Genomic DNA, 21,932 nt, shown 5'->3' with positions numbered 1-21,932 from the left:
AGAGGAGGAGGAGGATGATGGGGATGATTACTTAGGGGAGGAGGATGCATCTCGTGGGGCAAGTGAAAATGTTGGCGTGCCAAGGTCTGGTACAGGGTTTGTGCATGACTGGAGGGATGTGGATTTGCCAGAAAGTGCTCCTCCACCCAGCACTCGCAGTGCATCATTGACACCGGGAACATTGGCCCACATGTCAGATTATGCCTTGCGGATCCTAAAAAGGGACCCCCGCATTGCCAAAATGATGAACGATGACGACTACTGGTTGGCCAGCATCCTGGATCCACGCTATAAGGGCAAATTACAAAACATCATGCCACAGGAGAACCTTGACCTAATATTGGCTAATAAACAAGCAACTCTGGTAAATCGGTTGCTTGAGGCATTCCCAGCACAGCAGCGGTGATGGTTCTCACACGAGCCGTACGGGCCGGGGGCAGATTGGCAGAGGTGTTCGTGGTGCACACAGCAGAAGTGGCGTTGGAGACAGGGGTTTCATGACAATGTTGTGGACTGATTTTTCAAATACCGCTCACACAACTGGTAATACTCCATCGATGGAAAGTGACAGGAGACAGCAGTTGTCAACTATGGTTACAAACTACTTTTCCTCCCATATCGATGTTCTCCCACACAGGTCATTCCCCTTTGACTATTGGGCCGCTAAACTGGACACCTGGCCTGAATTGGCCCAATATGCCTTACAGGAGCTCGCTTGCCCAGCTGCAAGTGTGCTATCGGAAAGAGTCTTCAGTGCAGCTGGATCAATCCTGACAGAAAAAAGGACCCGTCTGTCAACCCAAAATGTGGATGATCTAACCTTCATTAAAATGAACCATGCATTGGTTTCCAAGGATTTTGTCCCACCTTCCCCTGATGACACATAGGGTGACAGAAAAATGGCTTGCTTTGGTCCACCTCTTCCTGGTACTTCACCTATTTCGCCTTTTGCATCAGCTGAATGTCCAACATCAACATATGCCACTTTCTAAAACTCCCTAACTGGCCGGGGTCACCACCTACCGCACGACACCGTGCGAGTGCCGTTGCCCTGGACAGGTGGGTAGGCCGACTCTTGGGCGCGGGCACTGGCACAGGGTCCCTCATAGTGCAATCAAGTGTCTCTGACGGTGGTGGTGCACACCCGCCGTCAGACACACCGCTGTACTATGAGGGGCCCAGTGCCAGTACCGACGCCCACGAGTGGGTCCCCCTTGCTTGGCCAGGGCCCCAGCATTTGCAATCTTTACCTCTCCCTGCTCCTCCGCTGTGTAATCTGGGCCGTCAAATCCATACTGTGCCTGACACCATCTGAGCCTGCCTCCTGAGACATATATTTTGAATGTGTACGCTATCCATAAATGTTATCCAGGGATACGGTACCCTTTCTAACCTTTGTGCAATGACGTGCAATCCATACTGGGCCTAACACCGTCTGAGCCTGCCTCATGCTGTATAGACATATATTTTGAATGTGTACGCTATCCATACATGTTATCCGGGGATACGGTACCCCTTCTAACCTTTGTGCAATGACGTGCAATCCATACTGGGCCTAACACCGTCTGAGCCTGCCTCATGCTGTATAGACATATATTTTGAATGTGTACACTATCCATACATGTTATCCGGGGATACGGTACCCTTTCTAACCTTTGTGCAATGACGTGCAATCCATACTGGGCCTAACACCGTCTGAGCCTGCCTCATGCTGTATAGACATATATTTTGAATGTGTACGCTATCCATACATGTTATCCGGGGATACGGTACCCTTTCTAACCTTTGTGCAATGACGTGCAATCCATACTGGGCCTAACACCGTCTGAGCCTGCCTCATGCTGTATAGACATATATTTTGAATGTGTTCGCTATCCATACATGTTATCCAGGGATACGGTACCCTTTCTAACCTTTGTGCAATCACGTGCAATCCATACTGGGCCTAACACCGTCTGAGCCTGCCTCATGCTGTATAGACATATATTTTGAATGTGTACGCTATCCATACATGTTATCCGGGGATACGGTACCCCTTCTAACCTTTGTGCAATGACGTGCAATCCATACTGGGCCTAACACCGTCTGAGCCTGCCTCATGCTGTATAGACATATATTTTGAATGTGTACGCTATCCATACATGTTATCCAGGGATACGGTACCCTTTCTAACCTTTGTGCAATGACGTGCAATCCATACTGGGCCTAACACCGTCTGAGCCTGCCTCATGCTGTATAGACATATATTTTGAATGTGTACGCTATCCATACATGTTATCCGGGGATATGGTACCCTTTCTAACCTTTGTGCAATGACGTGCAATCCATACTGGGCCTAACACCGTCTGAGCCTGCCTCATGCTGTATAGACATATATTTTGAATGTGTACGCTATCCATACATGTTATCCGGGGATACGGTACCCTTTCTAACCTTTGTGCAATGACGTGCAATCCATACTGGGCCTAACACCGTCTGAGCCTGCCTCATGCTGTATAGACATATATTTTGAATGTGTACGCTATCCATACATGTTATCCGGGGATACGGTACCCTTTCTAACCTTTGTGCAATGACGTGCAATCCATACTGGGCCTAACACCGTCTGAGCCTGCCTCATGCTGTATAGACATATATTTTGAATGTGTACGCTATCCATACATGTTATCCAGGGATACGGTACCCTTTCTAACCTTTGTGCAATGACGTGCAATCCATACTGGGCCTAACACCGTCTGAGCCTGCCTCATGCTGTATAGACATATATTTTGAATGTGTACGCTATCCATACATGTTATCCAGGGATACGGTACCCTTTCTAACCTTTGTGCAATCACGTGCAATCCATACTGGGCCTAACACCGTCTGAGCCTGCCTCATGCTGTATAGACATATATTTTGAATGTGTACGCTATCCATACATGTTATCCGGGGATACGGTACCCTTTCTAACCTTTGTGCAATGACGTGCAATCCATACTGGGCCTAACACCGTCTGAGCCTGCCTCATGCTGTATAGACATATATTTTGAATGTGTACGCTATCCATACATGTTATCCGGGGATACGGTACCCTTTCTAACCTTTGTGCAATGACATGCAATCCATACTGGGCCTAACACCGTCTGAGCCTGCCTCATGCTGTATAGACATATATTTTGAATGTGTACACTATCCATACATGTTATCCAGGGATACGGTACCCTTTCTAACCTTTGTGCAATCACGTGCAATCCATACTGGGCGTGAGAACGGCTGGCGAGCTGTTAAGCAAGCTACAGCACCTGTCCAGACAAGTACAGGGATTCCCTAGCGAGGAGACTTATTTGATTGTTTTCAATGTTGGGACAGCAATTTTTGGGGAGCACTATACTCTGGAGAATGATAGATGGGGCCCACCATACACTGGAACATTCCAAAGGTGGACATCAGACACTGGAGCAGCATTTACAGGGCCCATTATACACTAGAGCATTAGAAATGGGGCCCATTATGTTTGGAGCATTATTTGGGCCCATAAGACAGTGGAGCTTCATCCATGGGGACCAACATATACTGTAGTATTATGTGGAGCTCATCATATACTGTTTCAAACATTATATGGGACCAATGATTTTGTATGGAGAAATAGATGGGCCTCGTCATGAGATGTAAAAAGTGAGGTATTTTTCATTGTACTATACCGCTATTTCTCTGCCGTATCGGAGCATGATGAGTTGTGGTATGTGTTAAAGGGGCGCTCTTTCGCCCAGGGCACATGAAAACCTGCAGCCAGCCCTCCCCCCCACAACTCTAGCCAAATAACCCCCATTTTTCAGTGCGTAACTTGTATTATGAAGTTAATTAAGGTTGACAAGCTTAAGTAAGAAGAATTGATGCTTTTGGCATTCAAATGGGCACTGTAGGTGTGTGTCCTGTCCTCCTCTCACTGCCGACTTTTATTCCCCATTGACTTACATTGGGTTTCGTGTTTCGGGACGACCCCGACTTTTCCCTATAATCGGACGATCTTGCTCGACCCGACTTTTGGAAAAGTCGGGTTTCACGAAACGAAACGCGACCCTAAAAAACCAAAAGTCGCTCAACTCTACTTACAATAATTACCTGTTGGTGATAAGTGGTGATGGATGGCAGCAGCATCTACAACAGGCCAGCCCGCCCTCCCCTACGCACGTTTCGTATTACTCCTTTATCAGGGGGCGTGGTAAATGTTGACCTAAGTGATGTTATAAAGGGAGGAGGCCGGAAATAATGTAATACCTAATAAGGGAAGAGGTGGTGCATCGCCATGGTGTCCAAGATGCCAGCATCCGACACAGGAACCCCCAGCGCCGGAAACACATTATCATGTGACCAGACGCCGGAGGCACCACGTGTCGGGGACCGACGCGATGAACCAAGAAGGCGTCGCATGTGCAGAGGAGGGGGAGCGGGAACAAGTGATGCGCTACCAGGGAGGTGAAATAGTGTATATGTACAAGGCATGGCAGCCTGCACCCAAACCACGGTGTCCCTGAGGTCTGGCGTGGGATGCATCGCCGACACAAGATATGCAGAAGGGCAACATAATACAATAGAAAGCAGAGTAATACAGAATAGTACAAATACATAAGAAGCAGTACCACCGCACATGCAGCAGTGCCAACAATCAAAAAACACCCTATATGTATCCCACAAGTTTTTATAATAGAAATAGAAACATACCCTTCACTGCATAATATTTAAAGGGGAATGCCATATATATTTTTTGATAGATAATATAAAAATAGATAAGAATTCATATTATATTCACAATTTTCAAGCAATATCAAAATTGATATACAATCATATCACAAAGAAAGATATAATAATATTATATTTAATTATTGCCCACAAAATATATAGAACAGCATTACCAAGATATGATTATATAAGAGACATTATCATACAGTCCTAATTATATATCATTGAAAAAAATAGAAAAATAAATAAAATAAACAAAATAAAGATATTCACAAAACATCCCCCCGACTCATCTTCAACCTCGTCAAAGGATCAAAGGATCTTTTTCAAACATAAGTATAGGATGGACATAGAAAACAGTAGAAATTAGTCCATCTGTACAAGGTACCGCCACTATCCTGGACTCCGTCCAATGATCTTCATAGATCCACAAAATATCATAAAAATACCTAATACATGAAAAACACAATTAAAAATATAATAAAAACAATAAAAAATAGCAAGGATTAGATCCACCCAATGTCCACCTGGAACAGTAAGGTGGTCACAGGAACGGATCGAAACTCAAATTCTCGTTTAGTCCTTGTGGATATACCGTATTAAGCGTCCAGATCCAGCGAGTCTCAAGTTTACCCAATCTTTGAAACAGATTGCCACCACGAATCCCAATATTTAAGGCATCGATACCCATCACCTGTAGCACCGTACTGTCACAGTCATGAAAGTTTTTAAAGTGTCGGGGTAACGTTATAAGAGTGAATGCATCCATGTGGCCAGCCGCCGCCTGAATATCCAACACATACTCGCGCACGCGAACCTTGAATTGTCTAGTTGTTAAACCGACATAAATTAATCCACATGGACAGGTGGCGTAATAAATAACATATCTCGTAGCACAAGTAATATATTTATTGATCTTAAAATTTTTAACGCCACCTGAATCGGAAAAAGAATCACACTTTTCAATGTTGGGACAGGCAACTCAATGTCCACACGGAACACACCCACTCCTATGTGTGAAATTATCCAAAAATGTACCCTTTCTCTCACTTGTATAATGACTATGGGTAAGGTGATTGCGCAGATTCTTAGGACGCCAAAATGTAATGACTGGTATGTCCAGAATAAATTTGCCAATTATTGGGTCAATTTTCAATATAGGACATGCTTTAGACAAAGCCTGCCTGACCTGCCTAGAATGGGAATGATAATTTGCAATGAAGCGTAACTTCCAGGTCCCTCCATCTTCCTAGCTGATTCCCTATTGTACAGTAGGCCATTTGGGGAAGAATAATTAGCCCTGTTATAGGCTCTTTTGAGTAGATGCCGACTATAGCCACGTTCCAAGAATCTCATTTTTAGCTCCTCTGCTCTTCTCTCAAAATCCTCATTAATAGAGCAAATCTGACAAAGTTGGAGGAACTGACCAATGGGAACAGACCTTACCATGTGATCAGGATGACATAGCGAAGCGTGTAACAACAGATTAGTAGAAGTCATCTTCCTAAAAATATCTGTCTGCCACAGACCATCAGTATCCTGTTAAACAATGACATAGAGGAACTCAATCTTATCAGCATCGCATGTGAATGTTTAACGTATATTTTGGTCGTTGCTATTCAGGCGACCAATAAACTCCTGTAGTTCCAGAGTAATACAGCGTAGTACCCTACCAGACCAAAAATATAGGGCAAAATGGAGGAAATATACACTCCCTGATCGCCTCCCTCCACACGACCAGCGGGACGCGGCTTCTTAGATGGTACAGAAGATTTGGCGCGTGCTGGGCAGACCCTGAAAACATGACCAGTCTGCCCATAGCTAAAACATGCCCCCACACCACGACGAACTGGAGGAAACACCGCTGGAGAACCACCTCTTCCCACCTGCCTGGGCTCGTCTTCCTGCACCAGTGTGTCCTCCTCCCTAGCAAGGACTACATTGGGCATATTCGCCAAAGCCACAAAAAACTCGTCTACCGACCGTAGAGATGGTGAATTGGCCGGCAAGGAGAAGGCCCAGGATTGGGGATCACCCTCAAGGAGAATCCCACCTGCTGTTCCTCACTCCCTCATGAGCGATTGTGGAGCCTGAAGTGTAGCTTGTAGGCCTCCTTAAAAAACAAAAAATTCTCTCTCCCTCCAGGAAACCTGTCTGGGAGAGGTAACTTGGGCTGTGGTTGAGCCTGCATCTGAGCTGAAGCCCCGTACCCCACCAACTGCTGTAGCTGCTGCTCCACCACACCACGCAGCACCCCACGCTCCTCAGTGAGGGTCTGCAGCAATTGGAAACAGGTCTGCATTAGGGCCATGGCTCACCAGAAAAAATGGGACTGTTGGTAATAATGTCACAGGACAGTAGGGAAAAGGCAGGAGACATGGAACCTGGGCCCCTGAACTGTCCCTCAGGCTTAGGGGGTGCCCTGACTTTCCTTAACTTGGGGGTACACTTAATGGTAGTGAGGCCCAATTCTCTGACCTGTCCCTATCCCCTGTTTAGTCATGAGCTCAACCCCAACCCCCTCCCCAGGAGGTGAGACAGGGAATAAAGTAAATTGCACCAAATAACACAAGGGAAAATAAAACAGACACCACGGGGTTAAAGCAACTATAAACCCAAACTTAGCTTTATCTGCTGCCAATGCTCCAAGCAGCAGAGAAAGGCACCCGATCAGCATCTAGCAGCAACTCCACTGCTCCAGATAAGCTGAAGGGGTTCCAGACTTCACCAAGGTTCGTTAGCAAATGACCAGTATTACCAACAGGGAGCTGCAGCAGCTGATGATCTTTTATAGGAAGGAGGGGGGAGGTCACCACCTGCTGGCTAATTGAACATGTAGTAACACCAGCGGCCACCGGGAGAAAACCAGCAGCAGAGCAACTACAGTTGTAGTAATACCAGCAGCCACCGGGGAAAAAACCCATATAACCCCCAGGGCCTGAAAGGAAAAAGGTTTATATAAGAGAGTCCAGACTCTGACACAGATCCAAAAATGGATTGTGACAAATAAGCTCGGTTCTGCTCCCATACCGCTGTAGTAAGCTCGGTTCTGCTCCCATATCTCTGGAGTAAGCTCTTTTCTGAGCCAATATTTCTGTAGTAAGCTCCATTCTGCTCCCATATCTCTGGAGTATTCTCCGTTCTGATCCATATCCATATCTGTGTAGTAAGCTCAGTTCTCCCATATGTCTGTAGTAAGCTCGGTTCTGCTCCCATATCTCTGGAGTATGCTCAGTTCTGCTCCCATATCTCTGTAGTAAGCTTGATTCTGCTCCCATATATCTGGAGTAAGCGCTGCTCTGCTTCCATTTTTCTGTAGTAAGCTCTGTTCTGCTCCCATATCTCTGGAGTAAGCTCTGTTCTGCTCCCATATCTCTGGAGTATGCTCAGTTCTGCTCCCATATCTCTGTAGTAAGCTTGATTCTGCTCCCATATATCTGGAGTAAGCGCTGCTCTGCTTCCATATTTCTGTAGTAAGCTCTGTTCTGCTCTAGGGATGGGCGAATCTACTCGTTAGGACTAGAGTTGAGCGACTTTTGGTTTTTTAGGGTCGCGTTTCGTTTCGTGAAACCCGACTTTTCCAAAAGTCGGGTCGAGCAAGATCGTCCGATTATAGGGAAAAGTCGGGGTCGTCCCGAAAACGAAACCCAATGTAAGTCAATGGGGAATAAAAGTCGGCAGTGAGAGGAGGACAGGAAACACACCAACAGTGCCCATTTGAATGCCAAAAGCATCAATTCTTCTTACTTAAGCTTGTCAACCTTAATTAACTTCATAATACAAGTTACGCACTGAAAAATGGGGGTTATTTGGCTACAGACTGTGGGGGGGGAGGGCTGGCTCCAGGTTTTCATGTGCCCTGGGCGAAAGAGCGCCCCTTTAACACATACCACAACTCATCATGCTCCGATACGGCAGAGAAATAGCGGTATAGTACAATGAAAAATACCTCACTTTTTACATCTCATGACGAGGCCCATCTATTTCTCCATACAGAATCATTGGTCCCATATAATGTTTGAAACAGTATATGATGAGCTCCACATAATGCTACAGTATATGTTGGTCCCCATGGATGAAGCTCCACTGTCTTATGGGCCCAAATAATGCTCCAAACATAATGGGCCCCATTTCTAATGCTCTAGTGTATAATGGGCCCTGTAAATGCTGCTCCAGTGTCTGATGTCCACCTTTGGAATGTTCCAGTGTATGGTGGGCCCCATCTATCATTCTCCAGAGTATAGTGCTCCCCAAAAATTGCTGTCCCAACATTGAAAACAATCAAATAAGTCTCCTCGCTAAGGAATCCCTGTACTTGTCTGGACTCCTCGTCGTCCCCATCTTCCATCTCACTGCACAGTATTTCAACTTTGGAAGTGCTGTGATCCTGGGCAAGCAGGGGGGGCCCACTCGTTGGCGACGGCACTGGCACAGGGCCCCTGATAGTACGGTGGTGTGTCTGATGGCGGGTGGGCCGAACCTGCACTTTCATCTGCAGCTTCCTCTTTGTCACCGTGTAAGATGGAACTGTATATGGGAAGGGTAACCTGAGTTTCATCAGGGTCAGATTCAGGTCGTGTAGCGTGCGAGGGGAATGTAGTGGTCTGGGTCAATGTACCAGCAGATTCATCGAGCAGTGGCTGGGCATCAGTGCACTTGTGTCGCCCCCAGGAGTACGGTCGCCACAGTGGCATTACCTTCTTCCTAGGGAGTGTGATGTCATGCTTGGGAGCAACGAAGGATCTCTCTAGCAGGTTAACTGATTGGGCGGCGTTATTCCCACGAGTCATGACCCTCCAAACAGTGTTCATGAAGGCAAAGTGTTTGTTTTACGTGGGCAGTATGGTTGCAAAGCTGAACCTTAAAGGAATGTCCAGAAGGGCACCACCAGGAGTGGAGCCTATGGTTAAATTCGACTCCACCTGGGAAACCTCAACCATGCCAGCTACAGAACAGATGCACACATTGCAAGCTTAATTCCGTTAACGAACGAGACTCCGTCATGCCCCGCGGTCCGAGTCCGGCTTACTAGAGGGACACGTGAGGCTCTGGCACATGAGATTGGCCAATAACTGGTGTGTCATGCCCTTACATGTCCGTGGCTGCATGTGCGCTACACTGAAAAGGCCAGCGTTTGTCGCTTACAGGTGCAGATAACCCGCTGAACAACGTTAGTGATGGGGATCACTGATTACAATTATTACCCGCGAACAATGATTTCCCAGTAAGTGCAGGTCAACCGCAGTTCCGGAATTAGGCCTAACCGTCATTCCTGAAAAAATGAAAAACTTACGTGTGCAAACCACAGGTGCTGTAGCTTGCTTAACAGCTCGCCAGCCGTTCTCACGCCCAGTATGGATTACACGTGATTGCACAAAGGTTAGAAAGGGTACCGTATCCCCGGATAACATGTATGGATAGCGTACACATTCAAAATATATGTCTCAGGAGGCAGGCTCAGACGGTGTCAGGCCCAGTATGGATTGCACGTGATTGCACAAAGGTTAGAAAGGGTACCGTATCCCCGGATAACATGTATGGATAGCGTACACATTCAAAATATATGTCTCAGGAGGCAGGCTCAGACGGTGTTAGGCCCAGTATGGATTGCACGTGATTGCACAAATGTTAGAAAGGGTACCGTATCCCCAGATAACATGTATGGATAGCGTACACATTCAAAATATATGTCTCAGGAGGCAGGCTCAGACGGTGTTAGGCCCAGTATGGATTGCACGTGATTGCACAAAGGTTAGAAAGGGTACCGTATCCCCGGATAACATGTATGGATAGCGTACACATTCAAAATATATGTCTCAGGAGGCAGGCTCAGACGGTGTCAGGCACAGTATGGATTTGACGGCCCAGATTACACAGCGGAGGAGCAGGGAGAGGTAAAGATTGCAAATGCTGGGGCCCTGGCCAAGCAAGGGGGGCCCACTCGTGGGCGTCGGTACTGGCACTGGGCCCCTCATAGTACGGCGGTGTGTCTGACGGCGGGTGTGCACCACCACCGTCAGAGACACTTGATTGCACTATGAGGGACCCTGTGCCAGTGCCCGCGCCCAAGAGTCGGCCTACCCACCTGTCCAGGGCAACGGCACTCGCACGGTGTCGTGCGGTAGGTGGTGACCCCGGCCATGGGGGGGGAGGCAGCACAGTTAGGGAGTTTTAGAAAGTGGCATATGTTGATGTTGGACATTCAGCTGATGCAAAAGGCGAAATAGGTGAAGTACCAGGAAGAGGTGGACCAAAGCAAGCCATTTTTCTGTCACCCTATGTGTCATCAGGGGAAGGTGGGACAAAATCCTTGGAAACCCATGCGTGGTTCATAGAATCATAGAATCATAGAATCATAGAATCATAGAATCGTAGAGTTGGAAGGGACCTCCTGGGCCATCTGGTCCAACCCCCTGCTCAAAGCAGGATTCGCTAAATCATCCCAGTCAGATGTCTGTCCAGCCTCTGTTTGAAGACTTCCATTGAAGGAGAACTCACCACTTCTCGTGGCAGCCTGTTCCACTCATTGATCACTCTAACTGTCAAAAAGTTTTTTCTAATATCTAATCTGTGTCTCTTCCCATTCAGTTTCATCCCATTGCTTCTAGTCTTTCCTTGTGCAAATGAGAATAAAGTTGATCCTTCTACAATGTGACAGCCCTTTAGATATTTGTAGACAGCTATTAAGTCTCCTCTCAGTCTTCTCTTTTGCAAACTAAACATTCCCAAATCCTGCAACCTTTCCTCATAAGACAGGGTTTGCAGACCGGTCACCATTCTGGTCGCTCTTTTCTGAACTTGCTCCAGTTTGTTGATGTCTTTTTTAAAATGTGGTGCCCAAAACTGGACACAATATTCCAGATGAGGTCTGACCAAAGAGGAGTAGAGGGAAATAATGACTTCACGTGATCTAGACTGTATGCTTCTGTTAATACATCCTAGAATTGCATTTGCCTTTTTTGCTGCTGCATCACACTGTTGACTCATATTCAGTCTGTGATCTATTAGTATATGTTCATTTTAATGAAGGTTAGATCATCCACATTTTGGGTTGACAGACGGGTCCTTTTTTCTGTCAGGATTGATCCAGCTGCACTGAAGACTCTTTCCGATAGCACACTTGCAGCTGGGCAAGCGAGCTCCTGTAAGGCATATTGGGCCAATTCAGGCCAGGTGTCCAGTTTAGCGGCCCAATAGTCAAAGGGGAATGACCTGTGCGGGAGAACATCGATATGGGAGGAAAAGTAGTTTGTAACCATAGTTGACAACTGCTGTCTCCTGTCACTTTCCATCGATGCAGTATTACCAGTTGTGTGAGCGGTATTTGAAAAATCAGTCCACAACATTGTCATGAAACCCCTGTCTCCAACGCCACTTCTGCTGTGTGCACCACGAACACCTCTGCCAAGCTGCCCCCGGCCCGTACGGCTCGTGTGAGAACCATCACCGCTGCTGTGTGCTGGGAATGCCTCAAGCAACCGATTTACCAGAGTTGCTTGTTTATTAGCCAATATTAGGTCAAGGTTCTCCTGTGGCATGATGTTTTGTAATTTGCCTTTATAGCGTGGATCCAGGATGCTGGCCAACCAGTAGTCGTCATCGTTCATCATTTTGGCAATGCGGGGGTCCCTTTTTAGGATCCGCAAGGCATAATCTGACATGTGGGCCAATGTTCCCGGTGTCAATGATGCACTGCGAGTGCTGGGTGGAGGAGCACTTTCTGGCAAATCCACATCCCTCCAGTCACGCACAAACCCTGTACCAGACCTTGGCACGCCAACATTTTCACTTGCCCCACGAGATGCATCCTCCTCCCCTAAGTAATCATCCCCATCATCCTCCTCCTCCTCCTCCTCTTCTTCCTCCACCTCGTCCAGGAGAGGTCCCTGAGCAGACAATGGCTGAATGTCATCAAGGATTCCCTCCTCCTCTTCCTCCTCATCAACATTGGCTGCAGACGCCTGCTCCTTAAGGTGCGTCAAAGTTTGCATGAGCAGACGCATAAGTGGGATGCTCATGCTTAGGATGGCGTCGTCTGCGCTTACCAGCCGTGTGCATTCCTCAAAACACTGAAGGACTTTACAAAGGTCTTTCAGCTTCGACCACTGCACGCCTGTCAACTCCATGTCTGCTCTCAAAGTGCCTGGCCGTGTATCCTCCCACAAATGCATTATGGCCTGCCTCTGCTCGCACAGCCGCTCCACCATGTGCAGGGTGGAGTTCCACCTTGTTGCAATGTCGATAATGAGGCGGTGGTTGGGAAGGTGGAGCAATCGCTGCAGCTTCTGCATACGAACGGAGAGTACAGGTGACCGGCGGATGTGCGCGCACAGTCTTCGCACCTTCTGGAGCAGGGCTGTTAACTCCGGATAATTTTTGAGGAAGCACTGCACCACCAGGTTCAAGGTGTGAGCCAAGCAAGGTATGTGGCTGAGTTTTGAAAGGGCTATGGCTGCCACAAAATTACGGCCGTTATCACTAACTACCTTGCCTGCCTCAAGATGTACACTGCCCAGCCATGACTCAGTTTGTCGCTTCAAGTACTCGGCCAGCACCTCGGCGGTGTGTCTGTCGCCCAAACACATCATCTGCAACACAGCCTGCTGACGCTTTCCACTAGCTGCTCGATAGGGGGACACATCGTGTGCAACAGTGGCAGCTGCAGATGGAGTGCTCGTACGACTGTGCTCTGACGACGAGCTTTCCCTTCTGGAGGAGGAGGAGGAGGAGGGTCGAACGCCTACAGCCAACTGTTTCCTATACCGTGGGCTAGGCAGCACTGTCCCACCACCGCTGTCCCCTGTGGACCCTGCATCCACCACATTAACCCAGTGCGCAGTGATGGACACGTAACGGCCCTGGCCATGCCGACTGGACCATGCATCAGTTGTGAGGTGCACCTTTCCGCTCACTGACTGCTTGAGTGCATGGACAATGCGGTCTTTCACATGATGGTGGAGGGCTGGGATGGCTTTGCGAGAGAAGAAGTGGCGACTGGGTAGGTCATAGCGTGGTACTGCATAGGCCATGAGTTCGCGGAAAGCTGTGCTTTCCACCAACCGAAAGGGCATCATCTCAAACGAGATTAGTTTGGCAATGTGGGCGTTCAAACCCAGTGTACGCGGATGAGAGACTGAGTACTTTCTTGACCTACTCATAGTGTCTGGGAGGGTGAGCTGGACTTGAGAGCTGCATATGGTGGAAGTAGCGGTGGACAGGGCGGACTGAGAGAGGGTTGATGATGGTGATGGAGTTGGTGTTCTCTCTGATGTCCTAGAATCAGTCTTTCGTTGATATAACAGTGGGATTCCCTGACTGCTGTGGCCTTGCAACGACACCTCAACATTTGCTGCTGTGCTAACCGGTGGGCTTACAGTGGGGGAAACAATGTAGCGTTGCTGACTACCTTCGTTGTGATCAGTTGCACATGTGGCACTTGAGGTTTGGTGTTGTGTCCACGCTTGCAAGTGCATGCTGGTTAAATGTCTAAGCATGCAACTGGTATTCAAATTTTCCAGATTTTTCCCTCGGCTAAAGGTCTTTGCGCACTTCTTACAGATAACCTTGGCCTGATCATGAGGATTTTGTTCAAAAAAGTGCCACACTGCACTCTTCCTACTTTGGCAGACATTTTGCGGCCTAGCACGCTGTGATCTTTTGACCCTCTGGACAAGCTGTCCAGCAACTCTTTTGATGTTTGGAACCTGTCTTTGGAGTGCTCCGGGCCTGCCAGATAAAAGCTGTTGCGATGTCGATGTCTGCTGTGGATGCTCCTCATCTGAGCTATTGGAAGCAGCACCCTCTTCCCCCAATGGATGCCAATCTGGGTCAACAACTGGGTCATCCATCACCTCCTCTTCTATGTCATGTGCACCTTTCTCTGTGTCACCGTGTATGGTGGTATAGTGTGCGGGAAGGGGCACCTGAGTCTCATCAGGGTCAAAATCTGGCTCTATACACTGCGAGGACAATGTAGTGCTCTGAGTGAATGTACCAGCAGAATCATCCATCAGCGGCTGTGCATCAGTGCACTCCATGTCAGATTCATCTTGGCCTGGGTAATTCACCATTTGACTTGATAATCCAGGCATGGTATGTGAAAACAGCTCCATGGAGTAATCAGTAGTATGGCCTGCGTCATCCTTCAATCTTGGTTGGGGTGAAGGACACAAGGAAAGGTGTGGTTCATGAACATGAGCCTCCAATGACGACTCAGTGCTTTTACTTTTTACAACTGAAGAAGAGGAGGCGATAGAGCTGGAGGCTGAGTCAGCAATGTAAGACAAAACTTTTTCCTGATGCTCTGCCTTTAAAAGCGGTTTGCCAACTCCTAGAAAACTAAGCGTTCGAGGCCTTATGTAGCCAGACGATGATGCAGGGTCAGCACCTCCTGCATTCGGTCCTATTTTGCTCTTGCCACTACCATCAGATCCACCACCAACACCATCATTACCAGCTGCCAACCCCCGCCCAATTCCACGGCCTCTTCCACCAGCCTTCCTCATTTTTGGTAGAAATGTAGACAAAATCCAACAAACTATATAGTAATGTAAAAGTAATGTAAGGTGTCTATAGGACAGGGGAGTTTTAGAATTTCTGCACACACTTGTGTACAGTGGACACTTGTGGATTGTGTGAGGCCCACTGATATCTGAGCGCTATGTGACACGCTCGATGGCACAGCTGCCTGTGACCAAAGTGACGAGAGGATAATGGAGATTTTGAATCTCTGCGTACACTTTTGGACACTGGACACTTGTGGATTGTGTGCGGCCCACTGATATCTGAGCGCTATGTGACACGCTCGATGGCACAGCTGCCTGTGACCAAAGTGACGAGAGGATAATGGAGATTTTGAATCTCTGCGTACACTTGTGGACAGTGGACACTTGTGGATTGTGTGAGGCCCACTGATATCTGAGCGCTATGTGACACGCTCGATGGCACAGCTGCCTGTGACCAAAGTGACGAGAGGATAATGGAGATTTTGAATCTCTGCGTACACTTGTGGACAGTGGACACTTGTGGATTGTGTGAGGCCCACTGATATCTGAGCGCTATGTGACACGCTCGATGGCACAGCTGCCTGTGACCAAAGTGACGAGAGGATAATGGAGATTTTGAATCTCTGCGTACACTTTTGGACACTGGACACTTGTGGATTGTGTGCGGCCCACTGATATCTGAGCGCTATGTGACACGCTCGATGGCACAGCTGCCTGTGACCAAAGTGACGAGAGGATAATGGAGATTTTGAATCTCTGCGTACACTTTTGGACACTGGACACTTGTGGATTGTGTGCGGCCCACTGATATCTGAGCGCTATGTGACACGCTCGATGGCACAGCTGCCTGTGACCAAAGTGACGAGAGGATAATGGAGATTTTGAATCTCTGCGTACACTTTTGGACACTGGACACTTGTGGATTGTGTGCAGCCCACTGATATCTGAGCGCTATGTGACACGCTCGATGGCACAGCTGCCTGTGACCAAAGTGACGAGAGGATAATGGAGATTTTGAATCTCTGCGTACACTTGTGGACAGTGGACACTTGTGAATTGTGTGAGGCCCACTGATATCTGAGCGCTATGTGACACGCTCGATGGCACAGCTGCCTGTGACCAAAGTGACGAGAGGATAATGGAGATTTTGAATCTCTGCGTACACTTGTGGACAGTGGACACTTGTGGATTGTGTGAGGCCCACTGATATCTGAGCGCTATGTGACACGCTCGATGGCACAGCTGCCTGTGACCAAAGTGACGAGAGGATAATGGAGATTTTGAATCTCTGCGTACACTTTTGGACACTGGACACTTGTGGATGTGTGCGGCCCACTGATATCTGAGCGCTATGTGACACGCTCGATGGCACAGCTGCCTGTGACCAAAGTGACGAGAGGATAATGGAGATTTTGAATCTCTGCGTACACTTGTGGACAGTGGACACTTGTGGATTGTGTGAGGCCCACTGATATCTGAGCGCTATGTGACACGCTCGATGGCACAGCTGCCTGTGACCAAAGTGACGAGAGGATAATGGAGATTTTGAATATCTGCGTACACTTTTGGACACTGGACACTTGTGGATTGTGTGCGGCCCACTGATATCTGAGCGCTATGTGACACGCTCGATGGCACAGCTGCCTGTGACCAAAGTAACGAGAGGATAATGGAGATTTTGAATCTCTGCGTACACTTTTGGACACTGGACACTTGTGGATTGTGTGCGGCCCACTGATATCTGAGCGCTATGTGACACGCTCGATGGCACAGCTGCCTGTGACCAAAGTGACGAGAGGATAATGGAGATTTTGAATCTCTGCGTACACTTTTGGACACTGGACACTTGTGGATTGTGTGCGGCCCACTGATATCTGAGCGCTATGTGACACGCTCGATGGCACAGCTGCCTGTGACCAAAGTGACGAGAGGATAATGGAGATTTTGAATCTCTGCGTACACTTGTGGACAGTGGACACTTGTGGATTGTGTGAGGCCCACTGATATCTGAGCGCTATGTGACACGCTCAATGGCACAGCTGCCTGTGACCAAAGTGACGAGAGGATAATGGAGATTTTGAATCTCTGCGTACACTTGTGGACAGTGGACACTTGTGGATTGTGTGAGGCCCACTGATATCTGAGCGCTATGTGACACGCTCGATGGCACAGCTGCCTGTGACCAAAGTGACGAGAGGATAATGGAGATTTTGAATCTCTGCGTACACTTTTGGACACTGGACACTTGTGGATTGTGTGCGGCCCACTGATATCTGAGCGCTATGTGACACGCTCGATGGCACAGCTGCCTGTGACCAAAGTGACGAGAGGATAATGGAGATTTTGAATCTCTGCGTACACTTTTGGACACTGGACACTTGTGGATTGTGTGCGGCCCACTGATATCTGAGCGCTATGTGACACGCTCGATGGCACAGCTGCCTGTGACCAAAGTGACGAGAGGATAATGGAGATTTTGAATCTCTGCGTACACTTTTGGACACTGGACACTTGTGGATTGTGTGCGGCCCACTGATATCTGAGCGCTATGTGACACGCTCGATGGCACAGCTGCCTGTGACCAAAGTGACGAGAGGATAATGGAGATTTTGAATCTCTGCGTACACTTGTGGACAGTGGACACTTGTGGATTGTGTGAGGCCCACTGATATCTGAGCGCTATGTGACACGCTCGATGGCACAGCTGCCTGTGACCAAAGTGACGAGAGGATAATGGAGATTTTGAATCTCTGCGTACACTTGTGGACAGTGGACACTTGTGGATTGTGTGAGGCCCACTGATATCTGAGCGCTATGTGACACGCTCGATGGCACAGCTGCCTGTGACCAAAGTGACGAGAGGATAATGGAGATTTTGAATCTCTGCGTACACTTTTGGACACTGGACACTTGTGGATTGTGTGCGGCCCACTGATATCTGAGCGCTATGTGACACGCTCGATGGCACAGCTGCCTGTGACCAAAGTGACGAGAGGATAATGGAGATTTTGAATCTCTGCGTACACTTTTGGGCACTGGACACTTGTGGATTGTGTGCGGCCCACTGATATCTGAGCGCTATGTGACACGCTCGATGGCACAGCTGCCTGTGACCAAAGTGACGAGAGGATAATGGAGATTTTGAATCTCTGCGTACACTTGTGGACAGTGGACACTTGTGGATTGTGTGAGGCCCACTGATATCTGAGCGCTATGTGACACGCTCGATGGCACAGCTGCCTGTGACCAAAGTGACGAGAGGATAATGGAGATTTTGAATCTCTGCGTACACTTGTGGACAGTGGACACTTGTGGATTGTGTGAGGCCCACTGATATCTGAGCGCTATGTGACACGCTCGATGGCACAGCTGCCTGTGACCAAAGTGACGAGAGGATAATGGAGATTTTGAATCTCTGCGTACACTTTTGGACACTGGACACTTGTGGATTGTGTGCGGCCCACTGATATCTGAGCGCTATGTGACACGCTCGATGGCACAGCTGCCTGTGACCAAAGTGACGAGAGGATAATGGAGATTTTGAATCTCTGCGTACACTTGTGGACACTGGACACTTGTGGATTGTGTGCGGCCCACTGATATCTGAGCGCTATGTGACACGCTCGATGGCACAGCTGCCTGTGACCAAAGTGACGAGAGGATAAGGGAGATTGGATTGCTTTTAAAAAAGCAGTTTGCGGAGCAGTGGGTAAACAGCAATGCCAGCGTGTCAGGAAGCCTTAAAAGGCAGCCCAACAACCAACACCACTGATACACCACAATATAGCCTCCCCTTGCACTGCACACACAGTGACTTGTGTGTTGTGCAGGCCAAATCGCTAGCAGCAGAAGCAGTTTTTTTGTCTTCTTCCCTGCCTAACGCTCTCCCTACAGAATCAGCAGCAACCTCTCCCTATACTAAGATCGGCAGAAATAAGATGGCGGTCGGCGTGCACGCCCTTTTATACCCCCTGTGACGCCCACCAAAGCAAGCCAATCACTTGCATGCCCTTCTGAAAGATGGTGGTGACCCGTGCCTAGGTCATCACGTTGCCCACAGTGTCCGTGGATCCTGATTGGCTGAAAAAGAGCGCAAAACAAACTTTTGAAACGCGACTTTGGCGCGTAAGTCGCCGACCTTGTGGCCGACCTCATCCTAGGGTCGGGTTTCGTTTCATGAAACCCGACTTTGCCAAAAGTCGGCGACTTTTGAATTTTTTCGACCCGTTTCACTCAACTCTAATTGTAAGACTTTATGCACTTTATTATACATACAGTATGTTGGACATTTGTTCATGTATACATTCTGATGTTTGAGCCCATATACTTCTGTGTATAGAAGTGAGAGTGATGGGTATACATGTATACAGTGACTGCTTTATCTCTATGGCTGATATAGCTGGGCACTGTGCAATATGAATCAGGGCTGCAGTGCAGGGTGTTATATCCACTGATGTTTTTAACTCCTTCTATCTTTATCTGCTCATCTTGACTAATAAAAATTATATATTTTTTGCATTACATGGACTCTTGTGATTGCAACTTTTGTTGGTTTCCTTCCCTCCTTTGTATGATTATTGGCAATCTGTTCTTACCAGTCCTATGCATTGTTTGGGGATCTATGGCCAGTCATATTTATATGATTTTGTGAGATTTATATATAATATATACATTTGGATATTATCCATTCATATATTCCTTTTGGTCCATTGTTACCCCAGACATTCTAATGTCTTTCATATATTTCCTTATATCTAAGTACAGCAGCATATAGAAATAATGCCCCCATGCCTCCTTATAATAATTCTCCTTCACCCTTTATAGTAATGATATTGACCCCGTACCTTCTTACCCCCGTGATTGCTTATAATAATATGTCTCCTGTTCTCTCCCTGTAATGATACTGATTTTGCAGTCTGCCTCCTGATAGTAATGCCCCTGAGCAGGAGCATACGTAGAAATCACTGGAACGCCAAACCAAAAGTCTTATTATTATTTATTATTATTATTATTATTATTATTATTATTATAGCGACATTTAATCCATGGCGCTTTACATGTGAAGAGGGGTGTACATAATAAAAGACAAGTGCAGTAATCTTTTTTTAACTCCTTAGTGACTGAGCCAATTTGCAGCTTACTGACCAGGCCAATTTTTACAATTCTGACGACTGTCACTTTGAGGTTATAACTTTGGAACACTTTAACAGATCCCGACGATTCTGCCCTTAAATCAGAGAGATATGTTACACAAAATACTTAATAAATAACATTTCCCACATGCCTGCTTTACAGTAGCATAATTTTTTTTGTTAGGAAGTTATAAGGGTTAAAAGTTGACCAGCAATTTCACATTTTTACAACAAATTTGCAAAACCATTTTTTTTAATGACCACCTCACATTTGAAGTCACTTTGAGAGGTCAATATGACAGAAAATACACAAAAGTGACACCATTCTAACAACTGCACCCCTCAAGGTGCTCAAAACCATTCAAGAAGTTTATTAACCCTTTACGTGCTTCACAGGAACTGAACAACGTGGAAGAAAAAATTTAACATTTAACTTTTTTTTACAAACATTTTATTTCAGAACCAATTTTTTTATTTTCACAAGCGTAAAAAGAGAAAATAAAACACAAAATTTGTTGTGCAATTTTTCCTGAATACGGTGATACCCCATATGGGGGGTAAACCACTGTTTGGGCGCACGGCAGGGCTTGGAATGGAAGGAGCGCCGTTTGACTTTTTCAATGCAGAATTGGCTGGAATTGAAATCGGATGCCATGCCGCGTTTGTAGAGTCCCTGATGTGCCTAAACAGTGGAAACCCCCAACAATTGACACCATTTTGGAAACTAGACCAATTAAGGAACTTAACTAGATGTGTGGTGAGCACTTTGAACCTCCAAGTGCTTCACAGAAGTTTATAACGCAGAGCCGTGAAAATAAAAAATCATATTTTTTTCACGAAAATTATCTTTTTGTCCCCGAATTTTTATTTTCACAAGGGTAACAGGAGAAATTAGACCCCCAAAGTTGTGCAATTTGTCCTGAGTGCGCCAATACCCCTTATATGGTGGTAAACGACTGTTAGGGGGCACGGCAGAGCTCAGAAGTGAAGGAACGTCATTTGACTTTTTCAATGCAGAATTGGCTGGAATTGAGGTAAAATGCCATGTCGCGTTTGGAGACCCCTTGATGTGCCTAAACAGTAGAAACCCCCTACAAGTGACACCATTTTGGAAACTAGACCCCCCAAGGAGTTTATCTAGGTGTGTGGTGAGCACTTTGAACCCCTAAGTGCTTCACAAAAGTTTATAACGCAGAGTCGTGAAAATAAAAAATCATTTTTTTTCCACAAAAATGATTTTTTAGCCACCAATTTTTTAATTTTCCCAAGTGTAACTGTACAAATTAGATCCCCAAAGTTGTTGTGCAATTTGTCTTGAGTACGCTGATTCCCCATATGTTGGGGTAAACCACTGTTTGGGCACACGTCGGGGCTTGGAAGGGAGGGAGCATCATTTGACTTTTTCAACTCAAAATTGGTTGGAATCAATGGTGGCACCATGTCGTGTTTGGAGACCCTGTGATGTGCCTAAGTAGTGGAAACCCCTCAATTCTAACAACAACCCTAACCCCAACACACCCGTAACCTTAATCCCAACCCTAATCATAACTCTAACCACAAACCTAACCCCAAC

Source organism: Dendrobates tinctorius, unplaced genomic scaffold (assembly GCF_039654945.1).
Source record: "Dendrobates tinctorius isolate UK_male_01 unplaced genomic scaffold, ASM3965494v1 ptg000070l, whole genome shotgun sequence".
NCBI classification, from domain to species: domain Eukaryota; kingdom Metazoa; phylum Chordata; class Amphibia; order Anura; family Dendrobatidae; genus Dendrobates; species Dendrobates tinctorius.
Note: the sequence above shows the minus strand (reverse complement) of the source record.